The 10,225-nt window shown below is 35.8% G+C and overlaps 1 long non-coding RNA gene across 1 annotated transcript; it reads left to right on the top strand.

Moving 5' to 3' along the window:
• Positions 1 to 1,856: 1,856 nt before the first annotated feature.
• Positions 1,857 to 2,141, top strand: LOC118762056. The gene is made up of 2 exons (XR_004997844.1): positions 1,857 to 1,990; positions 2,022 to 2,141. It is a non-coding gene; the product is annotated as an uncharacterized LOC118762056 (long non-coding RNA).
• Positions 2,142 to 10,225: the final 8,084 nt, after the last annotated feature.

Below are 10,225 nucleotides of genomic sequence, written 5' to 3'. Positions count from 1 at the left end.
TTTAATTTTTCCAAAATTTAATTGTTTTCCATACTTATAGTTGAAAAAGTCTCAATGACTGAAACCGGTACTGAGATGTTTTTTTATAAAATTATTATAGCATTTTGTACCTTGACTTTTTTTTCAAAATATATCAACTCGTGTGTTCCTTTTCAACCTTCTACATGTATGTATGCATGCATACATACATACATACTTCCAGTTTTGTGTGGTCCACACATGTTTTTCTGTGCTTCGGAAAACCCATAAAAATATTTCAAAGAAAACAGTAAACTGATCAGGAAAGTATACTAAAATACTGTATATCTATAAAATTACGATATATTTCAAATCACCTACATAAATATACTGAGCAGAAAGAATCTTTGACAAAAACATTAAGTCAAAGCATCACTGTTTCTTCTATCAAAAAAATCCCCCATGTGCTTATGGGAAAGTAAAGAAAATTCCTAAGATACACCACAACTTTAAGAAAAACTCAAGATAAGATAAGTATACATGCATTATAATTAAATTAATGAAAGGTCCAACAAAAAAAAATAGTTATAAGTTATCGACCCTCCCTTTCTGTATTTTGTTTTTGATTCTGACCTGTGCAACAACATTTTCTTTTCTTTCCTTCTCTTCTTTTTTTATATATTTTTCTTTCTAACGAGGTGTGATAAATACTGGCTTTCTATTTCTTCTAAGCGTTTCCTCTCTATTCGAATAATTCATTTTTCTCTCAGGAGCTTACAAAACAAAAACAAACCAAACCAGGCTGGAATATATATACATCTCCTGTAACTTCCACTTTCTTTTCTCTCCATTACTTTGTTCTTATATACAAATATATTAACACTTCTCACTTTACTTTTCTCACTCTCTCTCTTTATACTAGAATCAATGTGTATCAAGTCTCTCTCTCACTTTCTCCAAATATATCTACTGACTTACTCTCTCACTCAAACACTAGCGATATATATACTCCTCTCTCTCTCTGCACTAGAATCAATGTGTATCTAGTCTCTCTCTCTCGCTTTCTCCAAATATATATCCTTTTTTTCCTCTTTTTCCTCTTCATCCCTTTACTCTTTCTTGAAGACTTTTACATCTAACTAGTGATACATCCTCCTCCTCCCCCTTTCTCTCTGTACTAAAATAAATGTGTATCTAATCTCTCTCGCACTTTCTCAAAATATTTTTTTTTCCTCTTATTCTTTTTCTCTCCACAACTTTACTCTTATTCACAAATATATTTACTTACTTTCTCACTCAAACACTAACAATAAATGCTCCTTTCTCTCTCTCTCTATTTCTATCTGTATTAGAATCAATGTGTATCTAGTCTCTCTCCCCTTTCTCTCACTTTCTCCAAATATGTATCCTTTCTTCCTCTCACTCTTTTTATCTCCACAACTTTGCTCTTATTTACAAATATTCTAGTCTCTCTCTTTCCCTCTCTCTCACTCCCACTTACTCCCCTCTCCTATCACTATCCACCCACACCTACAACCCAATCCCCATCCTCTCCTCCTCTCCCCTGCAATACTACCTCCCTCATCTCTGCTTCCCTCTCAATCTCCTCTCTGCTCCCTTCTCTGGCTCAATTTTCCTGTCTGTCCCCTCACATCTCTCCATCACCTCCTTTGGTCTCTTCCCTCCCCCAGCTTGCTTTCCCCCTCACCTACCCAACTTCTCACTGTCCTTCATGTTTTCTCGCATCACACCTCTGCTCTCTCCATACTTGCACTCAAAAACTAACTGCACGCACCACCACAACCATACACCACAAGGAAGATAAGAAATTGGAAGTCTACAGAAATAGGATTGTTCCTATGTGCCAGGGAAATTGCAGAAACTGATTCGCCAAATAATTTAATTACAGCTGACCTGAAGAGCAATTGTTTCTCCAGATCAGTGGCACAAATAGAGCAGAAGAAGAATGAGTTCATCTGATCTTATGTGCTCATACAGCCACACCTAGAAAAACTGGACATCATTTTCGAAAGTGGCAAAATAATGATGACACTGCCTGTGAGAAACCGCACACAGAAAGCAGTGACAACATCAATGCCAAAGTTAAAAAGCTCAACAAGGAAGGAAATGAGAAAAGTGCAAACAACCACAGTCCCAACACCTCCCAAAGCAGCAATGTAGAATTAGAAAAAGAAGACAGCAGACGAAAGCCAAGTGAAAATGGTTCTAAAATAAAAACCCAAACCACACCCTCTCAAAGAAAAAGGTCTATCTACAAGTTCCACAAAAAAGGTTTCTGCTGGCATGGAGAAAGTGGGACCAACTGCTGCTTTGTGCACCCAATGCTGAATCAAAAGCCATCACTCACCCAACGAAGGAAACAACCACACTTAGAAAAATCTATATTCCAGCACAAACCTGCAGAAAAGAAGGCCAGAACTTTTTTAAGCGTGGCACAGGAAATAGTGCAACAGTTGTCGTGGCTACAAACAAAGCTGAGCTATGCACCCTTGCACACAAGACCGCCATAATTGATGGACCCTGGTTGGCCACCACTGCCACCAAACCACCCAACATACCAACACCAATGCCATTTCTACTGATGAATATAAGTGGCATACTGCTTAACAACAGCAAATGCAAAATTCAGCACCTGAAGAATCTTTCTGCATGTAATCAAGCTATAGGCATTGCATTTACAGAAACACATCTGCAGACATAAGTGATGTGGAGATACACATACCAATGTATGTATGCTACCTTCCGTACTGACAGAAAAAAAAAGAAGTTACGGTGGAGTTCCAATGTATATCCGCAAAGATGTTACACCATTAACCCTGTTATCAAACTCAAACTCAGTTTTTGACACACTCATAGTACATCTAAAACAATTTCATATAGTGATATTCACATACTGTGTCACCCACCTGATGGCTCAAATCATGATGGAAAATTTGAGGAAAGCCTCAGTGCAATAAAGTAAGCACTAACACAATTGGATCAATGTACTATTATATTCCTGATGGGTGACTTCAACTTACCCAACATCAGGTGGACTGATGGCAATATAACCCCAAGAATGATGCACAAAGACGAAAATCAAGCAGAATCTCTACTTGATCTTACAAAAATGTTATTCATGGAGCAGATCATACTCTCTCCAACCAGGCACATAAATATCCTGGACCTCTGTTTTACAAACAATGTAGAAATTATCCACAACATAAATATATCACCGACAATATTCACAGACCATAACATGATAGAACTGACAATGTATGGCCTGGAATTAACTAAACTCCACACAGATGGCACTCAAACCCTATCCAGCCTAAATTTCTATAAGGCTGACTGAAAGTCATTTGAAAAACAGATACTCCAGCAGGACTGGCGTAAAAGCCTCTCTATGCAAGACATAGATATGAAACTCAATATATTCATATCAATAATGCAAGCATTAAATATGTCCCAGGGAAGGGAACCAATAGACACAAAAACATCATTCCCCAAGACAGGAGAATACTCATGTGGCAGAGAATAAAGTTCTCAAATCATTTAAACAAACACCTTAATGACAGTGTGAAATCCCACCTAACAGAGGAACTCTTTGAGATAGAAAATAAACTCAAAATCTTCCATAGAGAAGAAAGAGAAATCTGGGCAGTCGAGAATATAAAAAGAAATCTTAAAGCCCTCTAGACAGCAAAGGAGTCTGCCTCAGAACACTATCAGATTGGGCCACTATTTGGTAAAAATGGCTCGCTAACTGCAGATCTGGGGAAGATAAGTGAAGCACTAAATAAACAATTTTGAAGTGTTTTCACTTCTCCACTGGAAAATATGCAAATAAACAAGTCGAGGGAGCTTTTCAATATAATGAATCTATTTGGAAAAGAGGCAACCATTTATTAAATCAACATAACAGAAGGATGTAATATTGGACATTGATGAAATGAGATCAAACTCAGCAACAAGCCCAGATGGACACACAGCTGTTCTCTTAAAGACATAAAAAGGCCCTTGCAGACCCTCGGCTGATACTCTTTCAGCGTTTCCTTGCATGTGGTAAACTTCCCAACATGCTAAAATATACCCTATCCAACGAATAGCAATAAAAATAAATTTTCAACCCAAACTTTTAACAATTTTCAAGTCGGAGATATCACCATTGTTTGCAAACAGGAGTTAAGTCCCCTTCTAGCAACGAGTAAGTTTTTGTTAAGACTTTTATTGCTTTTTTTCCATCGAGAAGAAAGTGTTTTGTTGATATACGGGCAACACACACAAACATGAACGCAATAGGTGTATGTATGTATGTGTGTATGTTGCCTATATATATATATATGTATATATATATATTATATATATATATATATATATATATAGATACGTATATACTATATATATATATAGATACGTATATACATATATATATATACATAATATATATATATATACATAATATATATAATATATATGTAATATATATTATATATATACATAAATATATATATATATATGTAATATATATATATATATACATAAATATATATATATATATATATATATACATAAATAATATATATATATATATATATATATATATATCATAAATATATATATATATATATACATACTAATATATAAATATATATATATATTATAACATATCTATATATATATTATATATATGTATATATATTAGACTATATATATCTATACATATATATCTCTATATATACCATATATATATATATATACCTATACAAAATATAGATATATATATATATATACATAATATATAAAATAAAATATACATATACATAAATAGATATATATACTATAATATATATATAGATATCTATATACAATAAATATATAGATATATATATATATATCTATAAAATATATTACATATATACGTATATATATATACATAAATATATATATATATGTATATATATATATATATATACATAAATATATATATATATACATAAATATATATATACATAATATAAATATAAATATATATATATACATAATATATATATATATATACATAAATATATATTATATATATATATACATAAATTATATATATATATATATCCATATATATATATATATATATAGATATATGTATATGTTATTATATATATATATATATATATACATATGATTGATTGATTTTAGTTTCAGCTCATTGAGCTGTGGCCATGCTGGGGCACCGCCACTTGGTGTTGCTACACAGTTTTACTTCACGAAAGCTTTTTAGCGACTGCCATTTGGTGCATGAGAGAGTTCGATGTGTGTTCGACCTCGAACACACAAGTGCAAACAAGGGAGTCAGAGAAAGGCAGAATGCCACTTATATTTGAAAACTATACAAATATTCCTTTAAAAAAACTTTTCTTCTAATTTTTCTAAATTTAATTATTTAATCGTTACAGTTGAAAAGGTCTCAAAATAACCGAAACCGGTACTGAAATGTTCTTTATAAAATTATTTTAGCATTTTCTATTTTGACTTGTTTTTTCATACATATATATACATATATATATATATACATATATATATATATATATATATAATATATATACATATATATATACATATCCGGTTCCGTTTTCAACAGAGAGAGACGTTGCCTCTTCTCTGTGAAAAGTTTGCATAGATCGGCGAAATAACCACTGTAGTTGCAAAACGAAAACTCTAAGTCATAGAGATCACTACAACACTTTGGTTAAAAATATTTTTAAAATATATATATAATATATACATATACACAGTATTTTCATTTTCGCCGAAACGCACATGGTGCAAAAATAACTGAATCAAGTTATCTCCTGCAAGAAAGAAAAAAGAAGCATCTCTCCTGAAAAAAATCCCGTAAACCAAAAAAAAAAAACCCAGACCACCTTGTTTGGATTAAGTATCACTTTCATCTATTTCATATTTTATTTATTATTCTATTTTATCCTTCACTTAGGCCCACATCTTAGTTAAAGTTGCGATCGTCACTTTGTTTGTTTACATTTTCAATGTCTGTTCTCGATATAATAATTTTCCAGATACTCTATCTTCTAATTAGCCTTAAGATTAAATTAAATAACGTTTAATATTACCCACACTCTAATATAATTTTTAATCTTTGTTTGTTTACATTTTCAATATCTGTTCTCGATATAATAATTTCTCAGATACTCTATCTTCTAATTAGCCTTAAGATTAAATTAAATAACGTTTAATATTGATAACGTCTAATTAGCCTTAAGATTAAATTAAATAACGTTTAATATTGTTTAATATTGTTAATAATTATTGTTAATTAGCCTTAAGATTAAATTAAATAACGTTTAATATTGTTTAATATTGTTAATAATTTTTCAGATACTCTATCTTCTAATTAGCCTTAAGATTAAATTAAATAACGCTTAATATTACCCACACTCTAATATAATCTTTGTTTGTTTACATTTTCAATATCTGTTCTCGATATAATAATTTTTCAGATACTCTATCTTCTAATTAGCCTTAAGATTAAATTAAATAACGTTTAATATTGATACCGTCAAATTAGCCTTAGGATTAAATTAAATAACGTTTAATATTGTTTAATATTGTTAATAATTATTGTTAATTAGCCTTAAGATTAAATTAAATAACGTTTAATATTACCCACACTCTAATATAATATTAACATTGCTAATATATTTTCAGATACTCTATCTTCTAATTAGCCTTAAGATTAAATTAAATAACGTTTAATATTAATAACGTCTAATTAGCCTTAAGATTAAATTAAATAACGGTTAATATTGCTTAATATTGTTAATAATTTTTCAGATACTCTGTCTTCTAATTAGCCTTAAGATTAAATTAAATAACGTTTAATATTACCCACACTCTAATATAATATTAATATTGCTAATATATTTTCAGATACTCTATCTCCTAATTAGCCTTAAGATTAAACAACGTTTTTACCCACACTCTAATATAATATTAATATTGCTAATACATTTTCAGATACTCTATCCCCTAATTAGCCTTAAGATTAAATAACGTTTTTACCCGCAAACTTTAATATTGTTAATATTTCTTTTTCAAGTACTCTATCTTCTAATTAGCCTTAATATCTTCCTGTCTTCTCTCGAACATAATTAGATAGATAAACGGATAGACGGATTATCCAGCATGTCCAGAGCATGGAGACCTGACGAGCTGGATTTATTCGTACAAGCATGGGAGTGCGCCGGCGGAGATAGCCCTAGCGAGGTGATTGCGGCTGCGCTGAAGAGCAGAGGCTACAAGAGGACAGCGGTTCAGATGGAGCAAAAGAGACAGGAATTCGTGCGCTCATATGCGCTGTACGGTCGCACATTGGCGCACTTGATGCCATCTTTGAGAACGAGCGGGGCAAAGATGGCAAGAATGGAGACGATGAAAGAAGTCACCCCCACCTGGTGGACGTCCGGGGAGGTTTTGAATGAGAAACCTGCCCGGGAAGTGAACCCAGGTGCAAGTTCTCCAACCGGCAGCAAGGGCCATGGAGACGGGAACCCGGTGAAGAGGTAGAGGGAGGAAGAAGAACTAAAAGAAGGACTGGAAGAGCTAAAGGAAAAGAAAAAGCTCAAGCAGGACCAAAGGTGAAACAACCAGGAATAGAAGTGGAACCGCAAAGGATGGAACCAAACAGCGCACACGGGTGTGTATGTTCTACCTGAGAGGTTCCTGCTGGCATGGAAAGGAAGGTGCAGGCTGCCGCTTTGCACATCGGGACCCTGCCACAGAGACACGAGGCAGATGGACAAACCATCAACACAAAGAAAAGGGATGGACCACGCACCACCTGCCCCAAAGCGGAGGTACGCAGATGTTGTGCGCGCCACAAACCGCCAACATGATGTTGTCGAAAGAGCAGCTGCTGAGCAACAATCTTTTTTGTGCATGGCACAAAGATTGTACAGCAGCTGACCTGGCTTCATCAAACCCAAGCCCGCAGGTGGGACTACCCACTATATACCAGACCACCACAGCAAACAGACACAGGATGGACACCGCCGGCAACAACGTACACCTCACCTCGATGCTCCTACTGAACATCAGAGGACTGCAAACACTCAGTAACAGGACAAAGATCCCGTTCCTGAGAGACTTTGTTGCATGCAATCAAGCCTTATGCATAGCACTTACAGAAACGCACCTGAAACCGGACATAGCAGATGCGGAGTTACACATACCACAGTATGCTGTACTACGGACTGACAGGAAAGAAAGGAGTCATGGAGGTGTTGCTATGTACATCCGTGAGGACCTCACACCCCAGGTCCTCTTGTCATACTCAAACTCGGTGTGTGACACACTAATTGTACATATTAGGCAACTTGATGTAGTTGTGTGTGCTACATATCGCCCTCCAGATGCCCCAAGCCATGTGGGCAAGTTTGAAGACTGCCTTTAAAAAATAGAAGAAATTCTAACCACATTAGAACAACACATAGGTGTGCTTCTTATGGGAGACTTCAATCTGCCCAATGTCAGATGGCCCGAGGGCCTTTCTCTCCCAGGAATGACAAGATGTGAACGAGGACAGGCGAGGTCCCTCCTGAACCTCATCAACACCCTGTACATGGAGCAGGTAATACTCCAACCAACCAGGGCAGGTAACACACTGGATCTCTGCTTCACAAATGACATGGATCTCATCCATAATGTGAAAGTGACACCGACACTACTCTCGGATCACAACATGATAGAGCTGACCATGTACGGGCCAAAAGAGAGCACGGACATGCAGCCTACAAGAAACCCTCAAAATCTTTCCAGCTTGAACTACCATAAGGCAAACTGGAAACAAATTGAGAAAGAGATCCTCAAACAAAACTGGCCTAAATGTCTCTCCTCGCCAGACATCGACGTGAAACTTCAACAATTCATGTCTGTAATGCAAGCCATATGCTACAAATGTGTCCCAGAGAGAAAGGCCACTGTACACAAGAACAAAATCCCCAGAGAGAGGAAATTTTAATGAGACGGCGTACGAAATTTTCAAATCGCCTAAACAAACAGATTGAAAGCAGTGAAAAGTCCCGCCTAAAAATAAAACTGTTGGAAATCGAAAAATGTCTGCAACTCTCCCATGAAAAAGAAGGAGCAGACAAAGAAGCCTGGGCTATAGAAACATAAAATCTAACCCCAGAGCTTCTACAGGTATGCCAAAGAAACAGCTACAGTGCACTGTAGAATAGGGCCACTCCTCGAAAAGGATGGCACACTTACAGGAAAACCAATGAGGGTAAGTGAAATACTGAATGAGCAATTCAAGAGTGTTTTCACTCCACCCCTTGGGCATCTCCAAATCACCAATCCAACTGACTTTTTTACCACTGCAGATATAAAATCAGAGGCGGCGACGATAGATTACATCGATATAAAGGAAGACGATGTAACCAAGGCTATAGATGAAATGAAAACAGACTCAGCTACTGGCCCTGATGGATTCCCGGCAATCCTCCTAAAAGCATGTAAGAGAGTCCTAGCAAGACCACTGCAGTTCCTCTTTCAGAGCTTCCTTGCAGCTGGCAAACTTCCAGGAAAACTGAAGGAAGGTAAAATATGCCCCATTCATAAAGGAGGTAGCAGAGCGGAAGCCAAGAACTATAGACCTATCTCTCTGACCTCACACATCAGCAAGGTCATGGAACGAATAGTCAGAAGGAAGCTGATCACCTTCCTTGAAGAGAATGACTTGCTGCCCGACACCCAACATGGTTTCCAACCAGGGAGAAGCTGTTTAACTCAGCTCCTACAACACTATAACTGGGTGCTGAAACGGCTGCTCAACCACTCAAATATGGAAGTGATATATCTCGACTTTGCAAAGGCCTTTGATAAAGTCGATCATGGAATGATATGTCACAAACTGCGTGATCTCAACATAGTTGGAAAACTGGGAGAATGGCTTCATGACTTTCTGAAGGATAGAAGTCAGGTGGTAGTAGCCAATGGGGCCACCTCCATTAACACACAAATAGTGAGCGGTGTTCCGCAAGGCACTGTTCTGGGACCACTACTGTTCATAATGGCCCTCTCAGACATGCCCTCAGCCACGCAGAGAGCCACGATCACAAGTTATGCAGATGATACAAAAGTTTCACAGGCAATACAGAACCCTGAGGACACTAAACACCTGCAATGTGAGCTGGACGAAATATACAAGTGGGCTGAAAAGAATAGCATGCAGTTCAATGCTGGAAAGTTT

The sequence above is a fragment of the Octopus sinensis genome, linkage group LG2, assembly GCF_006345805.1.
Source record: "Octopus sinensis linkage group LG2, ASM634580v1, whole genome shotgun sequence".
NCBI classification, from domain to species: Eukaryota; Metazoa; Mollusca; class Cephalopoda; order Octopoda; family Octopodidae; genus Octopus; species Octopus sinensis.
Note: the sequence above shows the minus strand (reverse complement) of the source record. Positions and strands in the feature narration are given on the sequence as shown.